Source organism: Castor canadensis, chromosome 7 (assembly GCF_047511655.1).
Source record: "Castor canadensis chromosome 7, mCasCan1.hap1v2, whole genome shotgun sequence".
In the NCBI taxonomy this organism is placed as follows: Eukaryota; Metazoa; Chordata; class Mammalia; order Rodentia; family Castoridae; genus Castor; species Castor canadensis.
Genome location: NC_133392.1, coordinates 123,341,182 through 123,364,371, shown reverse-complemented (window position 1 = coordinate 123,364,371; position 23,190 = coordinate 123,341,182).

The following is a 23,190-nucleotide window of genomic DNA, read 5'->3' as shown; positions in this document are numbered from 1 at the left end:
CTACGAAAAGGGGATTCTAGACTTAAATCACTAACCGGGCAGATGGTAGAGAGGACCCCAGTGCTAGTACTTAAGTGGCATAACTTCACAGCATTGCAGTTAATAACCCAGGATACCTGGACTAAGCAGGTATACAAGCAGAAGGCGAATGGAAGGCAGCAATGCTGCAATAGCCCCAGCGCTTTGACAGGCTTGGAGGCACTGGTAACTGTAAGAGTTGCAGGGTTGATTAGCTTTTGTTACATGACACATAAGCCTTGAAAAAGAGAATCTGTCCGGCTCAAATAAGTACATCATCAGGTCAGGACTTGGAAGGTCTCCATGGCCCAGAGAGACTCTGCAGTTGAAAGGCAGACTGTGCCAAAAATCAAGGGTCAAGGTTTGATTGTCAGTGTGACTGAGCTACAAAACGAGGCTGAATACACAGCCCCAGTAAGTCAGGACCCCAATAGAGCAGAAGTGGGCCCTGAGGCTTGGGATTCAGGCTTCAGACCTTAGAGCCCAACATTCTCCTCAGTCTTGTAAGTCGGCATAAGTTTCTCCCTGCCCTTTGCCAAGAAGAGTAGGCCTCAACTAAGGCCAATTCTTCTGTGATACACCCCATCCACGACATGCAAACCACAAACCACTGCCTCATTTCACAGTGGCTCTGTGCATGCACCATCAGCGCTGCAGACGCTAATACCCAGGAGGAGCCTAAAGCTTGTGAATGTGAATGAAATTTCTTTCTTTTTCTTTCTTTCCTTCCCTCCCTCCCTCCCTTCTTTCCTTCCTTCTATTCTTCCTGTTGCATGTGTTCTGTTTTGAGACAGGGTCTCACTATGTAGCCCAAGCTGTCCTCGAACTTTTGATCTGTCCGCCTCAGCCTCCCAAGTGCTGGGATTACAGGCATGTACTGCCACACCCAATCATGTAAATATGTATCTTGAAGATATTGGACCATGGTGAAAGGAGAATATAAGGATGTATAGGAGATACTTTCTTGAAGTGGGTGCAAGATTTCATATCCTGACAATGATCAAAGCTATTCTTAACACATTGCTAGAACAGTTCCTTAACACACGGAGATGTCAGTGGCCTACTGTAAGTTAAGTAGAAATGCCGTTAAGTGCCTTCGCAGGGTGTTATGGAAGGGATCTGTTGCCCCAGAGAAGTGGGTGTGCTAGAATGGACTGATGAAGTCAGACCAGACAGCCCCTGGCGAAGTTTGCTTTGCTAAATGGAGTACTCTATGGAATAAGGAACACACTGTGAGGGACTTGGTGGCGACTTCCTCAGTAAGCCAAGCTCATGGTAAAGACATAGCTATGGAGCTAGGCTACGTAATATGACTGAGAAGATATGATTCCCAACTTTCAGAGGCCAGGTGGGCATTGTGGGCAATAAAACCAGAATGGTAACCAGAGACTCACAGGGATCTTTGGTGGCAAAGGCATCCTGGCATTTCTAGAGATGAGACAGATGGACAGCCAAGAAGGGTGTTGACACAGAAACCAAAAAATACAAAGAGCATGGAAGCAGAAGGCTGGTAATCAGCTGCCTCAGTGGAAAAGTCATAACCCACTGCCACCTGGGAACTTGAGTCTCTTCTCAGATCCAGAGTCCATTGATTGAAGGAGTGCCAAAACCCATGGGAAGGACCTGCCCATGCCATAGCCAAGTGTGTTCAATACATAGCATCCCCCAAAAGCCCTATAACCAATTACCAGACTAATTGTATATTGGAGAAAGAGAAATACCAAGTCTTTTTTTCCAGCTTTGTTGAGATGTACTAGTCAAACAAAAAGTGTATATATTTAAAATGTACAATGTGATGTTTTGGTACTTGAATATACCATGAAATGACTCCCACAATCCACACATGCATCACCTTGCACAGTTAGGATTTTTGTGTGTGCATGGGATAAGAACATCTAAGACTCTCAACAAACTTCAAGTATACAAAATAATATTGTATACTTCAGTTACCATGCTGTAAATTAGATCTCCAAAATCTGTTCATCTACATAACTGAACTTTTGTAACCTTTGACCGGTGTGTCCCAGTTTCTCTTACCCCTTAGCTCTGGCAATCTGCTCTCCACTTTTATGTGCTCAACATTTTTAGATTCCAGGTATAAGTGAGATCATACTGTGAGACTTTATGTATCTGGCTGATCTCTCTTAGCACAATGTCCTCCATGTTCATCCATGTTGGACAAAATGGCAGAATTTCCTCTTTTTTACAGAATGAGTAATATTCCATAGCATTTACTTCATTCATTCATCTGCCACTTTAGGTTGTTGCCATATCTTAGCTATTGTGAATAATGATGCAATGAACATGAAGATGACGATATCTCTCCAAGATACTGCTTTTATTTCCTTTGGTTATATACCCACAAGTTGGATTGTTAGAACCCATGGCAGTCCTGGTTTTAATTCTTTGAAGAACTCCATACTGTTTTCCTTAATGGCTGTGCCGATTTACACTCCCGCCATTGATGTGTAAGGATGTCCTTTCCTCCACATCCTTGCCATCATTTGTTATCATTTTGTCTTTTTGATAATTGCCATTCTAATAGGTGTGGGTGACATCTCACTATTTTGATCTACATTTTCCTGGGGATTAGGGATATTGAACACCTTTTCATATATCTGCTGACCATTTGCATGTTTTCTTTTGATGTCTACTCAGGTCCTTAGCCCAATTTTAGGGGATTATTACTGAGTTTGAGTTTGGTAGATATTTTGGATCTTAACCCTTTATAAGACATATAGTTTGCAAATATTTTCTCCCATTCCATACGCTGTCTTTTCACGCTGTTGACTGTTTCCTTTGCCATGCAGAGCTTTAATTCAATGTAATTCCATTGCCTCTTCCTGCATTTGTTGCCTGTGCTTTTGGTGTGTGACACAAAATAAATCATTGCATAGACCAATGAAAGGTACTTTTTCCCTGTGTTTTCTTCTAGTGGTTTTATGTTTAAGGTTTACCTTTGAAACTTTAATCTACTTTGAGTTGATTTTTACGTATGGTATAAGGGATCTTTTTCATTCTTCACATGTGGATATAAAATTTGTCCAAAACCACTTATTAAGAGACCATCTTCTTCCCATTGCATGTTCATGGCACCCTTGTTGAAGATCAGTTGACTATGGGTGTGTGGATTTATTTTTGAACTCTCTATTCTGTTCCCTTCACCTATAAGGCTGTTTTATTCTAGTTCTATACTATTTGATTACTGTAGCTCTGTAATATATTTTGAAATAAGAATGTGTGATAGCTCTAGCTATGTTCTTCTTGCTCAAGATTGCTTTAACTATTTGGGAGTTTGTGGTTCCATATGAATTGTAGGCTTGTTTGTACATTTGTGTAAATTGAGATTTTGGTAAGGATTACATTGATAACTTTGGGCAGTGGGGGCATTTTAACTATATTAACTCATCCAATCCGTGAACACAGAATGTTTTCCACTCATCTATTTCTTCTTTAATTTTCTTCAGCCAGGTCTTATAATTCTCTCTTTCCCCAGTACTGGGGATTGAAACCAGGTAAGCCCATTTTATTGATTTTATTGCTATCATGAGTAAACGTATTCTTTTCTTTTCAGATAACTCATTGTGTACAGAAATGCAACAGGAGCTGGGGATGTAGCTTGGGGACAGAGCACTTACCTACCATGCACAAGGCCCTGGGTTCAATTTCCAGCAGAGGGTAGGGAGGGGAAGAGAAGGAGGGGAGGGAAGGGAAGAGAGAAAAAGGAAAGAAGGAAGGAAAGAGAGAGAAAGAAAGAAAAGAAAGAAAGAGACAGAAAGAAAGAAAAAGGAAAGGAAGGAAGGAAGGAAATGGGGAGGGGGATGGAGGGAACTGGTGTAGGCCCCTTTTGTCCTTCCACCTCCTGCCATGTGAGGACAGAGTGTCCCTTTCAGAGAACGCAGCAGTACGATGCCAGTTGGAAGCAGAGAGAATGGCCCCTCACCAGACATTGAACCTTGATCTTGAAATTCCAGCCTCTAAAACTGTGACTTTCCATTCTTTATAAATTACGCAGTCTCAGATATTTTGTTTAGTAGCACAAATGGACTAAGACAATTATCATGTGGAGGGTTTTCTTTCGTTTTGTTAATGTGGTGTATCACATTGATCAATTTGTGTATATTGAACCATCCTTTCATCCCAGGGATAAAATCCAGTGTGCTGTTGAATTCAGTTTACTAGTGTTTCTTTGAGAAATTTTGTATCGATGTTTATCAGGGATATTGGACCATGGTTTTCTTTTTTATGGTGTCTGTGTCTGGCTTGGCATTAGGGTGAAATTAGTCTCATAAAATGGGCTTTGGAGGTTGAGGATGTAGTGGTAGAACACTTACCTAGCAGGTGCAACATCCAAAGTTTGGTTTCCAACACCACAATAAAGAAATGAATAGATAGATATAGATAGATAGATTAGATAGATAGATAGATAGATAGATAGATAGATAGATTGATAGACAGACAATAGGCAGATAAATAAAGCAAGAGGTGGTGGAGATAGGAGGATTGTGGTTTGAGACCAGCCTGGGCAAAAGTTAGTGAGAACCTATGTCAAAAACCAGCATGTGTGGTGGTGCACACCAGTAATTCTAACTTCTTGGGAGGCTTAGGCAGGAGGAGGATCATGGTGGGAGGCTAGCCTGGGAAAAACCACAAGACTATCAAAAACAAGCTAAAGCAAAAGGGCTTGGGGCATGGCTCACATGACAGAATGCCAATACCCAAAGCTGCCAATGAGTAAACAAATAAGTAAGTAAATAAGTTTGAAAGTATCCCTTCTTCTATATTTTGGAAGAGTTTAAGGAGGATTAGTTGGGAATGTAGCTCAGTAGAGTACTGTAGAGAACTTGCCTAGCATGTGCAAAGTCTTGGGTGTGACCTACCGCGTGGCAAATATATATTTTTATAATATATGTTACATATATTACATATAATGATATAGTATATGGACAGTGATTAGCATTAATTCTTCTTTAAGTGTTATTATAGGGCTAGGGGAGGGGCTCAGTGGTAGAGCACTTGGTTAGCATGTGCAAGGCCCTGGGTTCCATCCCCAACACCACGAAAAAGTTGTTACTATTGTTACTAGCTACTGTTTCTCAAATCCACGTGCCAGTCTTTAAATTAAGTACATTAATTCCATACTAAGTATGCTTATATTACAAGAAGTGGTTAGATCCATGCTTAGAACATAGTAAACTCTATAGTAGTATTAGTATTGTATTTTTAAGGCTTATTTTATTGTAGTAAAATAGTCATAGCATAGAAGCTACCATTTTAGATGGCTAGTTCAATAACATTAAGTACATTCGCATTGTTCTGCCTACCACAGTGAGGAACTAAATATTTACAAGGTGTCAAATAATCGTCTCACAGCCTACTTGCAAGTCATCAGGTGGAAGTTCACCTTAATGAGGAAGGAGCCAGATAATCACAACAGGGCCCACTGATTGATTTTATCATTTCTATTGGTGGGGAAATCAAACATGAATTCTGGTGTTATGTAATATAAGCAGCATCACCTATGAAGCATTCTTGCCAAGAAAGATTTACATGGCTCTAAACACCTTTTGTATCTTACTTCCAGCTCACCAGAAACACAAGTGCTGAAGGGATATGATACCACAAAGAAGCAATCAGACATATTCTGAAGATGGGTCACTAGCAGTCGACAGTTTCAGTCTCTTATAAATCACTGGTTTTAAGAAAAGCTGGGAACAGTTCAGATTAATGGCACTGGCTCCTGACAGAAGCAGACTCAAATACACTGATCTGAGTTTATTTGGGAAGTGCCTGAGATACCAGTAGGGAAGTGAGGCAATAACACAGGGAAGGAAAAGAGCTCGTGCTGGGTTTGTTATACCAGCTCACAGAGGACAACAGGACCTCAGTCTCATGAGCAAACTGTGGGAAATGGCACAAAACACAGAGTCAGAATTATCCTACTACAAGGGCCAGGGAGCAGAGTATTTCTAGAAGTCTTTTGTAGAGGACTGCTCCCTGGGGGAGTTCATTTGGCACTGCTGGCTTGTGATAGGCAAGCAACCCTGTTCTATTAGTAGTACACCTAATATATTCAACACCTGCAGGGGGGTACATTTTTACAGCCCCTTTCTGTACTAGAAAAAATATTTTCAGTAATTATTGAAAATAATAATAGAAAAAGATTAGCTGAATAGAAAGGAAATGCAGTGAAATTTTCTTTCATTGAGCTTTGGATATATAATCATGCCATTATAATTTTTATCAGTCCTTAACATTTGTTCTTATTATTTGTTATTAATAATAATAAATAAAAATTATAATACCAAGAGGGAAAAAGTAAACATAAATGCTTTCTAAATAAATCAACATATATTTTAACAGGAACTATACCCCACTACAATTTGTTTTTAAGCCTTAACTTTTTGCAAATCTCTCAGTGACTTCATCAAAATCATCTACTTCACATATTAATATTAGATGGACATTACAGCCTACTAATCTTTACTTCTTTCTATTAATTTTAATTTTAGAAGATTTCTTTTGCATGAAGTAACCTGTATATAAATGGTTTGGTAGAAACTCTTAAAAACCACTTCACAACAAATTCCAGAAATGATAGTAGTATACGTTACTTGGTTTGGCAGAACAAATTTTAGTGGATTTCAATTGTCTCCAGAGTTTAAAAAAATTCAGTGTCGTACTTCCATAATTCAATAAAAATTCTAGCTTAGTTTAAAAAAATTCTATTCTGCAAAGTCAGATTAAATGGCTGAATGGTAAAAATACTGACATTATTTGAGTCATTATTTTAAATGAGTATTCAGTTCTTGATAAAAAAAATTACTGAGGCATTCAAGCGTCTTTTGTTTTATTCTCGCATATGTTGCCATATCTCCTGGCACTGTTCTTCAAAATTCAATTCATTTTTCCCTGTCAACTCCTTCCACTCTATCACATAGCCAGTTGCCTGTTCCACAGTCCTAGCATGCTAACATTCAAGCATGAGTTCCACTATATGTTGTTCCAGGCTGATCCTGGCTCTTTGCGAGTAATTTTGTGTTTTATTTATCTCACCTAAAGTTTCATACCAAGTAATGAAAGTGCAATTCTGAAAACATCTCATGGAATCATAGAACAAATTATGATCTGGTGCTCCTAGGTCTATGTTTTTTATTTTAGATTGCACTATATTTCAAAAGTTAACATTAACTTTTTGAGATTTGTCTTTACTATGCACACAGTGTCATTTTCCTGGGGTTGCCTGTTTCACTGCTATGCCTACATTCAGCAGCTCTTTTTTTTTTCCCCTTCAGTGTTGGGGATCCAACCTAGGGCCTCAGGCACTACGTCTATGTTCTACCACTGAGCTACTCTCCCAGCACCAGCTATGTTTTTTGTTTTATTTTGTTTTGTTTTTATAGCTAGGTGAGATAGAAAAGAACAGATAATTTTTAAACAAAGTTTGCAAAAAAATAGTCACACATTAAAAAATGCTTCCCAAATGAAGTCCATAAAGATTCAGAGAATAATTATATAAGATACAAATCTAGGATTCATATGTTTGACTGAACTACACTATTCTTAACAAACAAGAATATTGTACCTCAGAATTCATACACTGTTTTACTATTTCAAGTCACAGAGAGTGACAGAATTCAGAAAGTCAGCTTCTGACCTTTCATCTTTAACTCACTGTGCTATCATTTATTTCACATCCACTGTTTAAACATAGGAATATGTAACACAATAGAAGCTGAGCAATGAACTTCATCTTAAGCAAGTTGCAATGATTCCAAATCTTCACAAACTTTCTCTTAAAATAAATGCATGTTTACTGAGTCTACATATGTTGGGCACTGACTGTATATCTGGGAGTTCTCTGAATTAACTTCCATAGAATCCAGAGAATTCCATGCTTATTGAAAGATAAGTGATTAAGTAGGGTACAGTGGCACACACAGGTAGTCCCAGCACTGGAGGTGGAGGTGAGAGGATCATTTAAGCCTAGGAGCTCAAAACCAGCCTGGATAACATAGAAAGACCCCATAAAAATGATAAATAATTATAAAGTGACCATTTGGTTCTGGTTCCAGTTAAGATGGAGAAAGCACATCCACTCTTTTGCATTTAAATACAACAAAAACATCTTGCAAAGAATGTATAAAGCAGCTACCTGAAGACTCTGAAAAGTAAGTAACAGCAGGAGGATTGGGAAAGGAAATCAGACCTTGAAGGATCACTGATCCAGTAGTGAGTTTCCTTGCTTTTTATTCCTTTACTGTCTCCCATCCTAAAATTGAAGGCAGCATAGAGCCCAGAACACCAGACCCAAAACTATTATTGTATTTATTGGTGAATGAGTGAATGTTTGTTCCCTAACACTGAGAGAAGGGAAGATCTCTATCTCATCACTCCTGTCCCTGCTCACAGATGACATGATGATCCATGTAGGTTATCCCAAGGAATACACAAAGAAAACTTCTATAACTAGCAGGTAAGCTTAGCAAAGTCGCATGGTATGATGTCAGCCAGCATACAAATATCAAATGTATATTGAATACCAATGAACAACTGGAAACCAAAAATTAAAACAGCATTTACAATGGGTCCCTCAAAATGAAATAACTATAAGTTTGGTATAACACATTCAGAATCTGTAAGCGATAAACTACAAAGTGCTGACAAAATTAAGGAAAGAAGACCTAAATGGAGGGAAAAATATATCACACTCATACTCGTGGGTTAGAATATTCAATATAATTAGAATTTCAATTCCTCCTAAATCGATTTATAGATTTAACATAATTCTAATCAAAGACCCAGAAGTAATTGCTGTATATATAGCCAAGTATATTCTGAAATTTATATAGAAATCCAAATCCAAAGGAATAAGAGTAATCAAAATAATTTCAAAAAGAAGAAAGTTGGGTCAGGTGTGGTGGTAAATGCTATAATCCAGTGCTCAGGAGGCTGAGGCTGGAGGATCATATGTTCGAGGCAAAACCCTGTCTAAAGAATAAATAAATAAGTTGGAAAATTCACAGTATGCAATTTTAATATTAACTATAAATCTACAGTAGTCAAAACAGAGTGGGATTAGCAAAAAGAGAGACAGATGATAGATAAGTAGTTAGATAGATAGACAGACAGACAGACAGACTATTCAAGCAGATTAGGGTCCAGAAATAGATGCAGGCAAATGCAACCAACTGATTTTTGACAGTGGTGCAAATTAAATTCAACAGAAAAAAGATACATTTTTAACAGATAGCTTTGCAATAATTGTTTTCCCAAATGCAAATGAATTAACTTCAACCATAACTTCACAGTTTGTACAAAAATTAACTCGAAATAGATCACAGGTGCAAAGCTATTAAAAATTTAGACAAAAAGACAAAACAAAGTGTTTGTGACTTTGGTTTGGGCAAAGAATTCCTAAACATGATAACAATAGCACAATCCATTTAAACAATTAATAAACTGGACTTAATTTAACAACTAATAAACTGGACTTAATTCTCTGTGAAAGACACTAGGAAGGGAAGGAAAAGACAAGCTATAGACCTGAAAAATGTTTGCAAATCATATGTTCAACAAAGAGTTTATATCAAGAATATATAAAGTAATTTCAATTCTCAAGAATGAAAAGAATAAACTAGCTGGGCATGGTTGTTCATGCCTGTAGTCCCAGTTACTAAGGAGGTAGAGGCAGAAGGATGACAAGCTCAAGGCCAGTCCAGGCAAAGTTAATGAGACCCTATCTCAAAAATGGAATACAAACAAAAGGGATGGAGATTTAACTCAAGTGGTAAAGTGCTTGCCTAGCATGTGCAAGGTCCTTTAAAATAACACAAGGAGAAAAAACAACAACAAATCCCCAAGCTAGCACAGAGAAGGAAATAATAAAGATTAAAGTGGAAATTAATGCAGCAGAGCATAAGAAAAGCAATAGAGAAAATTAAGTTGGTTCTTTGAAAGAATAAACAAAATTAACAAACTTTTAGCTATATCACCAAGTAAATGAGACCTAAGACTCAAATTACTAAAAATCAGGAGTGAAAGAAGAGACATTACTACTGACATAAAAATAAGAAGTATTATAAAGAAATACTACAAGCCAGAAAATTAGATAACTTGAATGAAGTAAACAAATTCCTAGAAAGACACAAACTACTAAAACTGACTCAGGCAGTAATAAAAAATCTGGATGGCACTATAACAAATTAAGAGATTACATTAACAATTAAAAATAAAAACTGCCAATGAAGGAGAGGGTAAAGAAGGGCGAATATGGTTGGATGTATTTTGTATTCATATGAAAATAGAACAATAAGGAGGTGTGACTCAAGTGATGTGTCTGCTTTGCAAGCCTGAAGCCCTGAGTTCAAACCCCAGTCCCATAAAAAAGGAGAACAAATAGAAAGAAAAGAAGAAGGAAGAAAGGAAGAAAAGAAGAAGGAAGAAAGGAAAGAAGGAAGGAAGAAGGAAAATGGAACACTGAAACCTGTTGAAATTGTTCTAAGAAGGGGAGAAGGGAGAAGAGGGAGAATGACGGAAGGAATGAATTTAAGATATACTGTAAACACATATGTAAATGTCACAATGTCTACCCCATGTACAACTATTATATATTAATTTAAAAACTACCCATAAAGGAAAACCTAGGCCCAGATGATTTCACCAAATATTTTAAAAAGAATCAAAGGCAATTCTTCACAAACTCTTCCAAAAATAGAAAAGGAAAGACTATTTCCTAATTCATCCCAGAAAACCTGTCATCTTGATACCAAAGCCAAAGGAATCACAAGAAAATAAACTACAATATTCCTTATGAATATTGTTGCTAAATTTCTCAACAAAATACTAATAGACTGAATTCAGCAACATATTAAAAAGTATTACCCATTAAGACCAAGTGGGATTTACCCAGGGATAAAAAGTTGCTTTAGGGCTGGTGGCATGGCTCAAGTGATAAGAGTGCCTGCCTAGCAAGTGTGAGGCCCTGAGTTCAAACCCCAGTCCTGCCAAAAAAAAAAAAAAAGTAAAATAAATAAAAAGTTGCTTTAAAATCCAAAAATTAATTGATATAATGCATCAAATCAATAGAATAAGTGATAAAAATCCATATGATCAGCCGGGCACCAGTGGCTTACACCTGTAATCCTAGCTACTCAGGAGGCAGAGATCAGGCAGATCGTGGTTGGAAGTCAGCCCATTGAAATAGTTACACGAGACCCTATCTCAAAAAAACCCTTCACAAAAAATGGCTCAAGGTGAAGGCCCTGAGTTCAAGTCCCAGTACTGCAATAAATAAATAAAATCCATATGATCATCTCAATTGGTGCATAAAAAAAGCATTTGACAAAAGTTAACATCCTTATATCATAAAACACTCAGAAAACTAATAGGAAGGAACTTCCTCAATCTAATGAAGGGCATCTACAAAAGACACACAATTAGCATCAGATTTAATGGTGAGGGGCTGAGAGTATCACTCAGTAGTACAGCACTTATGTGACCTTATGTGACATGTGTAGGACAGTGAGTTTAGTCCTCAGCACTACAAAAAAAATTAATGGTGAAAGATTAAATGATGTCACACTAAGAACAGACACAAAACAAGGACATTCTGTCTTGCCACTTTTTTGTTATTGGCAATACTGGTATTTGAACTCAGGGACTCATGCTTGCTAGGTAGGCACTCTACCACATAAGCCACTCTACCAGTCTTACCACTTTTATTCAATACCATACTGAAGCCTTCAGCCAAGGAAATGAGTCAAGAAAGTGAAACAAAGGGCACTCAGATTGAAAATGAAATAAAACTACCTCTGTTGCAGATGACATAATTAAGTAGAATTATCCTAAGGAGCCCACTGAAAACAACTACAACTAGCAAATGAGTTCGGCAAAGTTGCAGGATACAAGTTCGATATACATTAATTAATTGTATTTCTGTACACTTCTGATGAAAAATCCAAAAACAAAATTAAGAAAACAATGTCATTTACAGTAACACCAAAAAGAATGGAAAATGCAGAAATAAATTTAACAAGAAACTTAAAATGTAAAGAAATGTAAAATTTATACTCTGAAAACTATAAACCATTGTAGAAAGACATTAAAGACCCAAAATAAACAGAATATCCTATCTTCATAGATCAGAATACTTAACATTATTAAGATAGGAAAACTTCTCAAATTGATTTACAGATTAAACACAATCCACATAAATTTTTAGCTAACTTTTTTGTTGAGATTGACAAACTGTTCTTAAAATTCACAGAGAAATTCAAAGACACAACATCCAAAATAATCTTAAAAAATGAGAGTCACACTTCCTTATTTCAAACTTACTACAAAGCTACAGTAATCAAGACAATGTGGTTCTGGCATTAAAGATAGACATATAAATCAATAGAACCAAGACTGAAGTTTGGAAAATAAGCCCTCAAATGTATGGTTAATTGAGTTTTGTCAAGAATGCCAAGACAATTGGGAGAAAGACTAGTCTTTTCAATAAATGGTACTGGGACAACTGAATATCCACATGCAAAAGAATGAACTAAGATCACTACTTCATACGGATACAAAAATTAACCAAAACACATTAATGACCTAAATATAAGAGTTAAAATTGTAAAGTTCTTTGAAGAAAATACAGGTATATAACTCCATAACCTCGGTTATTAGTTATAGCACCAAAAATACAAACAATGAAAAACGCCAGATAAATTGAGCTTCATCAAAATAAAAAAAAAACCATTGTGATGCAAAAGTTACCATCAAGAAAGTGGAAAGACAAAGCACAGAATAGGAGGAAATGCTTTCAATCACTGATCTGATGAGGGGTTTGGATCAGGAATACATTTAAACGTCATAATAAAAAGACAACCCAATTTCAAATGGGTAAAGAACTTGAATAGGCATTTTTCCAAAGAAGATACAAGGTCAACCAAAAAGCACACAAAAACATTCTTAACGGAAATGCAAATCAAAACCACAATGAGATACCACTTCACACCAGGAAGATGGTTAAAATAGAAACGAGTGATAAAGCAAGTGTTGGCAAGGGCCTGGTGGAACTGACACCTGTAACATTACATTGCTAACAGAAAAGTAAAATGATGCAGTTGCCATGGGAAACAGTTTGGCAATTCCCTAAAAGTTTAACATACAATTTATGATCTAGCAATTCCACGCCTACGTATCTACCCAAGACAAATGAAAATGTGTTCACACAAAAGCTTGTACCAAAATGTTCATAGAAGCATGATTCATAACAGCCAAAAAGTGTGAACAATACAAATGTCCATCAACTAATGAGTGGATAAATAAAATGTGTTGTGTGTATATATACATGATTGGCAGTGATAAGTAATGAAGTACTGATACATGCGACAACATGGATGAACTTTGAAAACATTTGTGCTAAGTGAAAGAAGCCAAAGACTCAATGTTTTGTATGATTCTATTATATCAGTACTTTAGAATAGGCAAATTTATAGACAGAAAGTAGATTAGAAACAGAAACTTCCCTAGCATCGGGGAGTTAGGAGCAAAAACTGCTAATAGACATGGATTTCTTTTGGCAGATGATGAAAATGTTCTAAATTCATTGTGAAAACTCTGGAACTATAACTAAAAACCATTGTATTGTATAGTTTAGTAGGCAAATCACATGGTATATAAATTGTATATCAATAATACTTATTTTTCTGAAAAATTAGCTGTAAGAAAATAACCCACTTTCAAGTGGTCAAAATATTTGTACAGCACTTGCCTACCATGTACAAGGCCACACTCAGCAAAGTAGCAGGATACAAAATCAGTACACAGAACTCAATAGATTTTCTATACACCAACAATGAACTAACTGAGAAAGAAACCAGGAAAATAATTCTATTCACAAAAGTATCAAAAATACCTAGGAATAAATTTAGTGAAGGAAGTAAAAAGCTATACAATGGAAATTATAAATCACTGAAGAATGAAATTAAAGACATTAGAAGATGGAAGGACGTCCCATGCTCTTGGATTGGCAGAATCAATATTGTGAAAATGGCTATACTGCCAAAAGCAGTCAATATGTTCAATGAAATCTTTATTAAAATTCCAATGACACTATTCACAGAAATAGAAAAATTAATCCTAAAGTTCATATGGAATCATAAAAGACCTCAAACAGTCAAAGCAATCCTGAACAAAAGAGCAAAGCTAGAAATATTACAATACCTGACTTCAAACTACACTACAGAGCCATAGCAATAAAAACAGTATGGTACTGGCACAAAAACAGACATAAAGACCAGCAGAACAGAATAGAAAACTCAGACACAAATCCACACAACTATACCACTTGGTTTTTGACAAAGGAGCCCAAAAAAGACAGCCTCTTCAACAAATGGTGCTGGGAAAACTGGATATCCACATGTAGAAGACTGACACTAAAGTCCTATTGTCTCTCACCTATACAAAAATAAATTCAAAATGGATCAAAATGCGTAATGTAAGACCTCAAACTGAAACTACTACAGGAAAGAATAAGGAAAACACTGGAGCCCATAGGCATAGGTAATAACTTCCTGAATTGAACTTTAATAGCTCAGCAATTAGGAGAAAGACAAATGGGACTGCATTAAATTAAAAAGCTTCTGCAGGGTAAAGAAAACAGTCACACAACTGAAGAGACAAATCAATAGAGAAAACTTTGTCAGCTGTACATCTGACAAAGGATTAATAACCAGAACATACCGGAAGCTCAAAAAACTAACCTCTCAAAGAATCAACAACCCAATGAATAAATGGCAAATGAAATGATCAGACAATTCTCAAAAGAAATACAAATGGATGATAAATACACAATGAAATGCTCAACACTTCTGGCCATAAAGAAAACGCAAATCAAAATGACATTGAGATTTTTCACCTCACTCCAGTCAGAATGGCAATTATCAAAAATGCAAATAACAAATGCTGGTGAAAACGTGGGGGAAAAGGAACCCATATACATTGTTGGTGGGAAGGTAAATTAGTGTAACCACTATGAAAATTAGTATGGAAGTGCCTCAAAAAAACTGAAAATAGACCTGCCATACAATCCAATGATGCCATTTCTGGGCATATATCCAAAGGAATGTAAGTTAGGACACAGTAGAGACACTTGTATACCCATGTTTATTGCTGGACTATTCACAATAGTCAACCTATGGAATCAGCTTAGATGCCCAACAACTGCCAAATTGACTAAGAAAGTGTGAAAGATAGATAGATAGATAGATAGATGGATAGATAGATAGATATTAGTATTAGTCAGCCATAAAGAAGAATGAAATTATGTTGTTTGCAGGTAGATGGATGGGCCTGAAGAACATCATATTAAGTGAAGTAAGTTTATGTGGAAGCTTATGTGGAACTTTTAGGCAGACCTAAAAGTTAAGTGTATACATAAATACATATGTGATCTTACATACATATACATATATCATGATTATAATAATGGAATTTTTAGGGGACTTGGGGAAGGCAGGAGAGGATAAGAGAATGATAGTGGGTAGATATAGAAATATATTGCATCTGTACATGAAGATGGCGTAACAAAATGCACTGAAGCATATTGAATAACGGGATGGGGGTATAGAGAAAGAAAGTAATAGAGGGGGTTAATTGATTAAAGTACAACATATTCATATGTGAAAACTATGGTAGAACCTCTTTCGACAGTTAATATACAGTTAAAAAATAAAGGACAGGAAGGTAAAACAGGTCCTGCTTAGGGTTGGTGCCAGTAGCAGGGAGGAGGGTGAAGGACGGTGAATATGGCTGATGTACTCTGTATGTTTGCATGAAGATTGAACAATGAAACATGCTGAAATTGGTTTAAGAAGGGAGTGGGGGGATGAGGAAGAGTGAAGGACGAGGTAAATCTCATCCCGGTACATTTTAAGTCTCCCTACAGAGAGCCCAGGACCTGATGGCTTTACAGCCAAATTTTACCAAACCTGTAAAGAAGAACTAACACTAATACTCCTCAAACTTTTCCAGGTTATAGAAAGGGAAGGAACACTTCCAAACTCATTCTATGAAGCCAGCATTACACTCATTCCAAAACCCAATTAAGATGTAACCAGAAAAGAGAATTATAGAGCAATATCTGATGCAAAGATTCTCAACAAAATACTGGCAAACAGAATTGAACAACACATCCAAAAGATCATACACCATGACCAAGTCAGTTTCATTCTAGGGATGCAAGGATGGTTCAACATATGTAAATCCATAAATGTAATACAGCATATAAACAGAAGCAAAGACAAAAACCACACAGTACTCTCGATAGACACAGAAAAAGCCTTTGAGAAAATCCAACACCGTTTCATGATAAAAGCTCTGAAGAAACTAGGAATAGAAGGACTGTTCCTCAACATAATAAAGGCTATATATGACAAGCCTAGAGTCAACATCAGGCTCAATATAGATCAACTGAAACCGTTCCCATTCAAGTCAGGAACAAGACCGGGCTGTCTGCTTTCTCCACTCCTATTCAATATAGTTTTGGAATTCCTAGCCAGAGGAGTAAGAAAACAGCAAGAAATAAAAAGGATCCGAATAGGGAAGGAAGAAGTCAACCAATCCCTACTTGCAGATTACATGATCCTATACCTAAAAGACCCAAAAAACTCTACCAAAAAAGCTATTAGAAATCATAAACTCTTTTAGCAAAGCAGCAGGATACAAAATTAACATACAGAAATCAGTAGGTTTTCTATATACCAACAACGAACAGACTGAGAAAGAAATAAGGGAAACAATCCCATTTACAATAGCCTCAAAAACAATAAAGTACCTTGGAATAAATTTAACAAAAGAAACCAAAGACCTTTTTAATGAAATCTATAAACCACTGAAGAGAGAAATCGAAGAAGACATCGGAAGATAGAAAGACCTTCCATGCTTGTGGATCAGTAGAATCAACATTGTGAAAATGACCATGCTACCAAAAGCAACCTACATGTTCAATGCAATCCCTATCAAAACTCCAATGGCATTCTCCACAGAAATAGAAAAAGCAATTGTGAAATACATGTTAAAACACAAAAGACCTTGAATAGCCAAAGCAATTCTGAGCAAAAAGTCCAGTGCTGAAGGCATCACAATAACTGACTTCAAATTATTCTAAAGAGCCATAGCAATAAAAACAGCATGGTATTGGCACAAAAACAGACAGGAAGACCAATGGATCAGAATAGAAGATACAGACATAAACCCATGCATCTATAGCCAACTGATCTTCAACAAAGGAGCCCAAAACACATGACAGAGAAAAGACAGCCCCTCCAACAAATGCACTGGGAAAACTGGTTATCCAGATGTAGAAGACTGAAACTAGATCTCTGTCTTTCTCCCTATACCAAAATCAACTCAAAGTGGATCAAACACCTTAATATAAGGCCTAAAACTTTGAAATAACTCCAAGAAGCAATAGAAAATACACTGGAAAAGACAGGTATATGGAATGACTTCCTAAACAGAACTCAAAGGGCTCAGCATCTAAAAGAATCAATGAATGAATGGGACTGCATCAAACTAAAGAGCTTCTTCACAGCAAAGAAAACAGTCACCAGACTCAAGAGACAGCCCACAGAATGGGAGAAAATCTTTGCCAGCCACTCACATGATAACAGACTAATATCCAGAATCTAAGGGAACTCAAAAAAACCTTAGCCCCCAAAGAATCAACACCCCAATGAAGAAATGTGCACATGAATTAAACGGAGAATTCTCAAAGGAAGAGGTACAAATGGCCAGGAAATACATGAAGTGTTCAACTTTTCTGGTTATAAAAGAGATGTAAATCAAAACAACACTTAGATTTCATCTCAGTTAGAATGGCCATAATCAAGGGTAATAATAACAGCAAATGTGAGAGAGGATGTGGTGAAATAGGAACCCTTACTCACTGCTGGTGGGAATATAAATTGATACAACCACTATGGAAAGAGTATGGAGATTTCCCAAAAAACTAGAGATAGAACTGCCATACGATCCAGTGATACTGTTCCTGGGCATCTACCCAAAGGAACATAAGACATGATACAGTGGGGACACCTGTACACCGATGTTCATTACAGCACTATTCACAATAGCCAAGCTTTGGAAACAACCCAGATGCCCTACAACTGATGAATGGATCAAGAAATTGTGGCATATATACACAATAGTGTATTACTCAGCCACAAGGAATAATGACATGTGGTTTGAAGGTAAATGGATGAAATTGGAGGACATCATGTTAAGTGAAGTTAGCAAGGATCACTACACAAAAGCTGCATGTTTTCTCTCATACGTGGAAGATAGATCCAAAGATAAACATATACACTAAAACAAGCATGATCATATACAAACTCAGATATAGAACATGTTTGTAACAGTGGAACTACTCTATGGAACTTGGGAAAGGAGGGAAAGAAAAGAAAATGACAGAGCATCAGTAATATCGCATAACATAAGATGTGAAGGTAGAGGATATAAGGATATGTATTGAAAGCTGTTGGAAAACGGGGCAGGAAGGTAAAGGGGTAAGGGAAAGTAATGGAAGGGATTGAATGGACCAAAGTAAAGTACACTCATAGTGCACACACATTGGGACACTCCTTTGACCATCAACTTAAATATTAATAACAAAAACCAGGATTGTAAAATAAGTACAGTGCGGGGGGGAGGGGAATTGAGGGGGAGGATAAAGGAAGGAGACTAAGGTGACGTTATATGGCAGATGGATTTCATATACATATATGAAACAGAACTAAGAAACCTCTTACAGTTGCTTTAAGTGGGGTGGGGAGGGGGGTGATGGGGAGAGACGATGGGGACAATGTAAATAATGTACAATATAAGTCTAATAGGAATTGTCACTACAAATCCCCCCTGTATAATGAATATATCCTAATAGAAATTTATTTTAGAAAAACAAGGTACATTGTAAGCACATTTGTAAATGTCACAATGAACCCCCCCACCCTGTACAAGTAGTACATGCTAACAAAATGTAAAAAATTTAACTAATTTTTAAAACTACAGATAAAAGAAGAAAAAAATAAAATATCTGTGTTTTGAAGATGCATATTGTATTTCACAGTAAAATTTATGATTTCTGTAATCTATTTTTAAATATTTCAAAGAAAAAATTAGATGAGAAAAATACGGCAAAATGTTAAGCAAGTTATGAGATGGGTATATAAGAATATATTGTGCGCTTCTCTTTACTTTTCCATACACTTGAAATTTTCAAGTTTTCAAAATAAGACATAAAAAAATCAGAAAAATTGGGGCTCTGAGTGCCAGAGCCAGTGAACCTTCATTCTAATAAGGTCCTTTTTATGGCCTATTGCTAGGATGACATTGAATCAAAGAAGTCCTGGAACATCTTGGTGACCTTTAGAAAAGCAAGTAGAACAACAAGCAACATCTTCATAAAACTTCTAGCTTAAAATTCTAAACAAAGACTATTTAGGGCTGAAATGGTCCAACACTCAGCTATCCTGAAAGCTTGGTTTTCCAGCAGGTCTCATTCCCAAAAAAGGGAGCTCTGGTTACAGGGAGAACAACAATGGCTCTAGCCTGAGCGCATCCATCCCCCTGGTCCTGCAATAGCACCCAATTTTCTCTTTCTTTTTTTTTTTCTACCTCTACCTCTGATGGTTTGGTTGGCCTGAGGAGCTTCCTGGCTATGTCAAGAGTGAGACTATGTCTTAGATCCAACCATGCAGTAATGAGACTGGTTCTGGCAAAGAAGGGGGTCAAAAGTCTACCCAATGCATCAGCTCCAAGATGTTTTATTTAAGCACAAGCCCAAGGCCACTGGTGGCCATGAAGAGCCTTTCCCTCTTCTCTGGACAAAGCTTGCCTGATATGAAGAAACTCAGAGTATCGCTAACCCAAAGGGTGGAGAGAAGCAGTTCAGCTGATGGCATCTGAGCCCCTGGTTCTAGGTCTTCTTGACCTTGTCTATCCTGGACAGTTTAGTTGTAAGAGTTTATGAAGAAGAAGGAAGGAGAGGAAGGAGAAAGAGAGGAGGAGGAAGAAGAAAAGTCATTTCAAGTCAGTGTGACTTGAGTGTCAATCACTTGCAAATAATAATCTTGCCAGCTCTCTGACCTGTAAGGCTAGGTTATGGAAGGCTGTGGAGCTTCCACTTTGCTTAATGGAATACTGCCTTGGAATCCTGAGTCATATGCAAGAGTACTGATACCTTGAGGTCACCATGATGGAAAGACTACAGAAAGGTGCTCCAACCACTACCCAGCTGAGTCAGTCTTCCAGTCACCCATTCCAAGGCATCAAGACATGTAACTGAAGTTGTCTCAAGTCCTCTAGGCCAGCACATCCACCAGCTGAATGCCACCAAGAAATCTCAGTCAACAATATGTGTTGCAAAAGATAACCTATTTATGCCTTAGCCAAATTCCAGACCCATAGAACCATAAAGTAAAATTTATGGTTTGATTTAAGCCATTACATTTTGGGGCCAATTGTTATGCAACAATAGGAGCAAGTAGAAAGAGACCATCACACAAGAGTGTGAACTAGCCAGGCATCAGTGGCTCATGCCTGTAATCCTAACTACTTGGGAGGCTGAGATTAGGAGGATCACAGCTTTTGAGGCCACCCCAGGCAAACAGAGAATCAAGAATGAGACCCTACCTCCAAAATAACCAGAACAAAATAGACTGGAGGCTCAAGTGGTACAGTGAGAAGCCCTAAGTTCAAACATCACCCTCCCAAAAACCAGTAAGAACTAAATTGGGCAATGTAGGTTGTGTTCAGTGGAACACAAAGCTTTATGAAAAAGAAGTTACTTGACCACATGCACAAACTACAAAACCTTGAGAAGGACTCATGCAGGAGAGGAGCCCTGAAATTTGAGTTTCATTGGTGTCATTAAAAAGTCCAGAGACAGGCTGCCCAGGGTCCTGCCTCAGAACAATCCTTTACAGGATGCAAAATTTTAAGAGAATGATTTTAAGAGACCAGTCCTCGACATGAATAGTGAGAGACAGAGCCTCAACATCTGGGGGCTCAATACACCTCCCAGGCTGGTGGCCTCACTAAAGGTATTCTTGCCCTATGGCAGGACTGGGGGATGTGCTGGGCCACCTCATCTCCCACCCCTAAGACCCTGCTGTGGTCCAAATACTAACTCTACCTTTGATGTCCACACCTAGAGGCCCTGTAAGTCCTTCAAAGTCTGCGTGCTGAGTACTGACCTTTTCCTCCTCACTCTGCAATCCTGCCTCTGCTCCAGGGGCTCATACCTCAAGTGCCATTCCTGGCCCAGACACCTGGGGATCAGCCATAAGATGTCCCCTCTCTTACTAGCTTCATTGACCAGCAGTGGGGAGTCTGTCTCCCAGCAGATTCTTCTTACTCCCAGTGATCACTTTTCAGCATTACCATTTCTTGTGGCTCCTCCTCAGAGGAGTTCAGCCTTACTCCTAATAATCTACCAAATCCAAATGCAAATCTCACTAGGTGATGCTGCCAAAAGTTCTCAATACCCTCACTCGGAAACCCAGGCTCCTCACGCTGGCACTCCAGGTTCTCTCTGATCAGATTTCTGACCTCTGTCCAATCTCAACAGCCGGTTCAGGTTCAGTCTCCTCACTTCCTCACCAACTTCCTACCATAGGCTGCTGTGCTGCCCTTCACTGGCCCCTCAGGACTCAGCTGCCCCTTCATCTCCTCTCAGAGGCACACTTTCCCGTGTGGCTCTGTGGTCCCTTGCTCCAGGCAGAGTGTGTTCCATAACCTTCTACACTCAGAATTTACAAGCCCAACTTGCTCCAGTCACTCAATCTCTCTGAGCTGTTTACTTTTCTGTTAAATGGGACAACAATACTCACACCAAAGGAAATGAGAATGTAATAGAGATCACCTTGTGAGCAAGCACTGGGTGAAGAGTTTGTTACACATTATTTCATTGAATCTTCACAGTGCCTAGAGAGACAGACCTGCTATTTAGCGCCATTTAATGGAGGAGGAAGCCAGGTTAAGCACCTGCCTTTGCCTGGGGCAGGCTCATTCAGTGCCTCCTCCCCTGTTCACTAGTGGCCACTGCATCCCCAACACACTGAGAGGGCAGGGATGGCACCTGTCATGCACTTGTGTATTTTGAGGTCCTGGAACTGGGTCTGGCATACAGTAAGTGCATACTTTGTAAATATTTACCGACTGAAGTAATCCATAAATGAATAACCCTAGCCAGTGGCAGATCTGGCTCTCAGCTCTTGTTTTTTTCCCAACATTTTGAACAGAGAATCCTGCTGGGGAACATGGTTAGCACAGGACCTGGCACACAGTAGGCATTTATTAGCCTGCTGTGGTGGTGGTTGTAGTGGTGGAAAAGGAGGAGGAGAGGAGAACTTAAAAAAAGAAATCACTTCCCTGATTATCTCTCGACAACTGGAGCTTTCTGCAGCTGTCCAAATCTTTGTCCTTCCTAGTGCCAGGCCAGGATGGCTCCAGCTGGCTTTGGGGAGAATTTGGGAATAAACGTGGTCAAAGAAGGAAGTCCGTTTTCCCCTTCCCCTCTGGGAGAAAAAGAGGTTCTGCTGGCCCAGCTGCCCTCTCTCTCAGACAGGCTGCCCCCCCCCCCCCCCCGCCGCGCACCCGGACCCAGGTACCCCTGGCTCCTCATCAGGGCATAACCCAGCTGCTGTCACACTGCAGTCCCCTCCAGCTGCCACTGAAGCTCCCAGGAGCAGAGACAGGACTATTTGCTTGTTCACCACCGTCCATCCCCTCTGCCACCTAGCTCTGATTAGGGCTCCTCAGGGCCTGGATGAGCAGCCCTGGGCCTTTCATTGCCAATTTCTGCACCTCTCTTCCTGACTGCCAAGCCAGTAATGGGTCAGGGACTTGCAGGGGGCCCTGGACTTAGCCAGGTGTCAAGGGCTGCGACTGACTGCTCTGGACTGCCAAGCAAGGGCTGAGCCAAGAGATGGGCTGGACCAGATAGGAGCCCCAGTACCCATCAGTTGAACTCTGACAGCTCAGGAACCACCCCTGAGCTCTACAGAAGATGCTGGCAGCCCCAAGCAGAGGGTACCAGCTATCTGGGCTATCTGGGCCTTCCTGCAAACCACTTCTCTCTGGACCACATATGTAGGAACACAGGAGAGATGTTTCCAC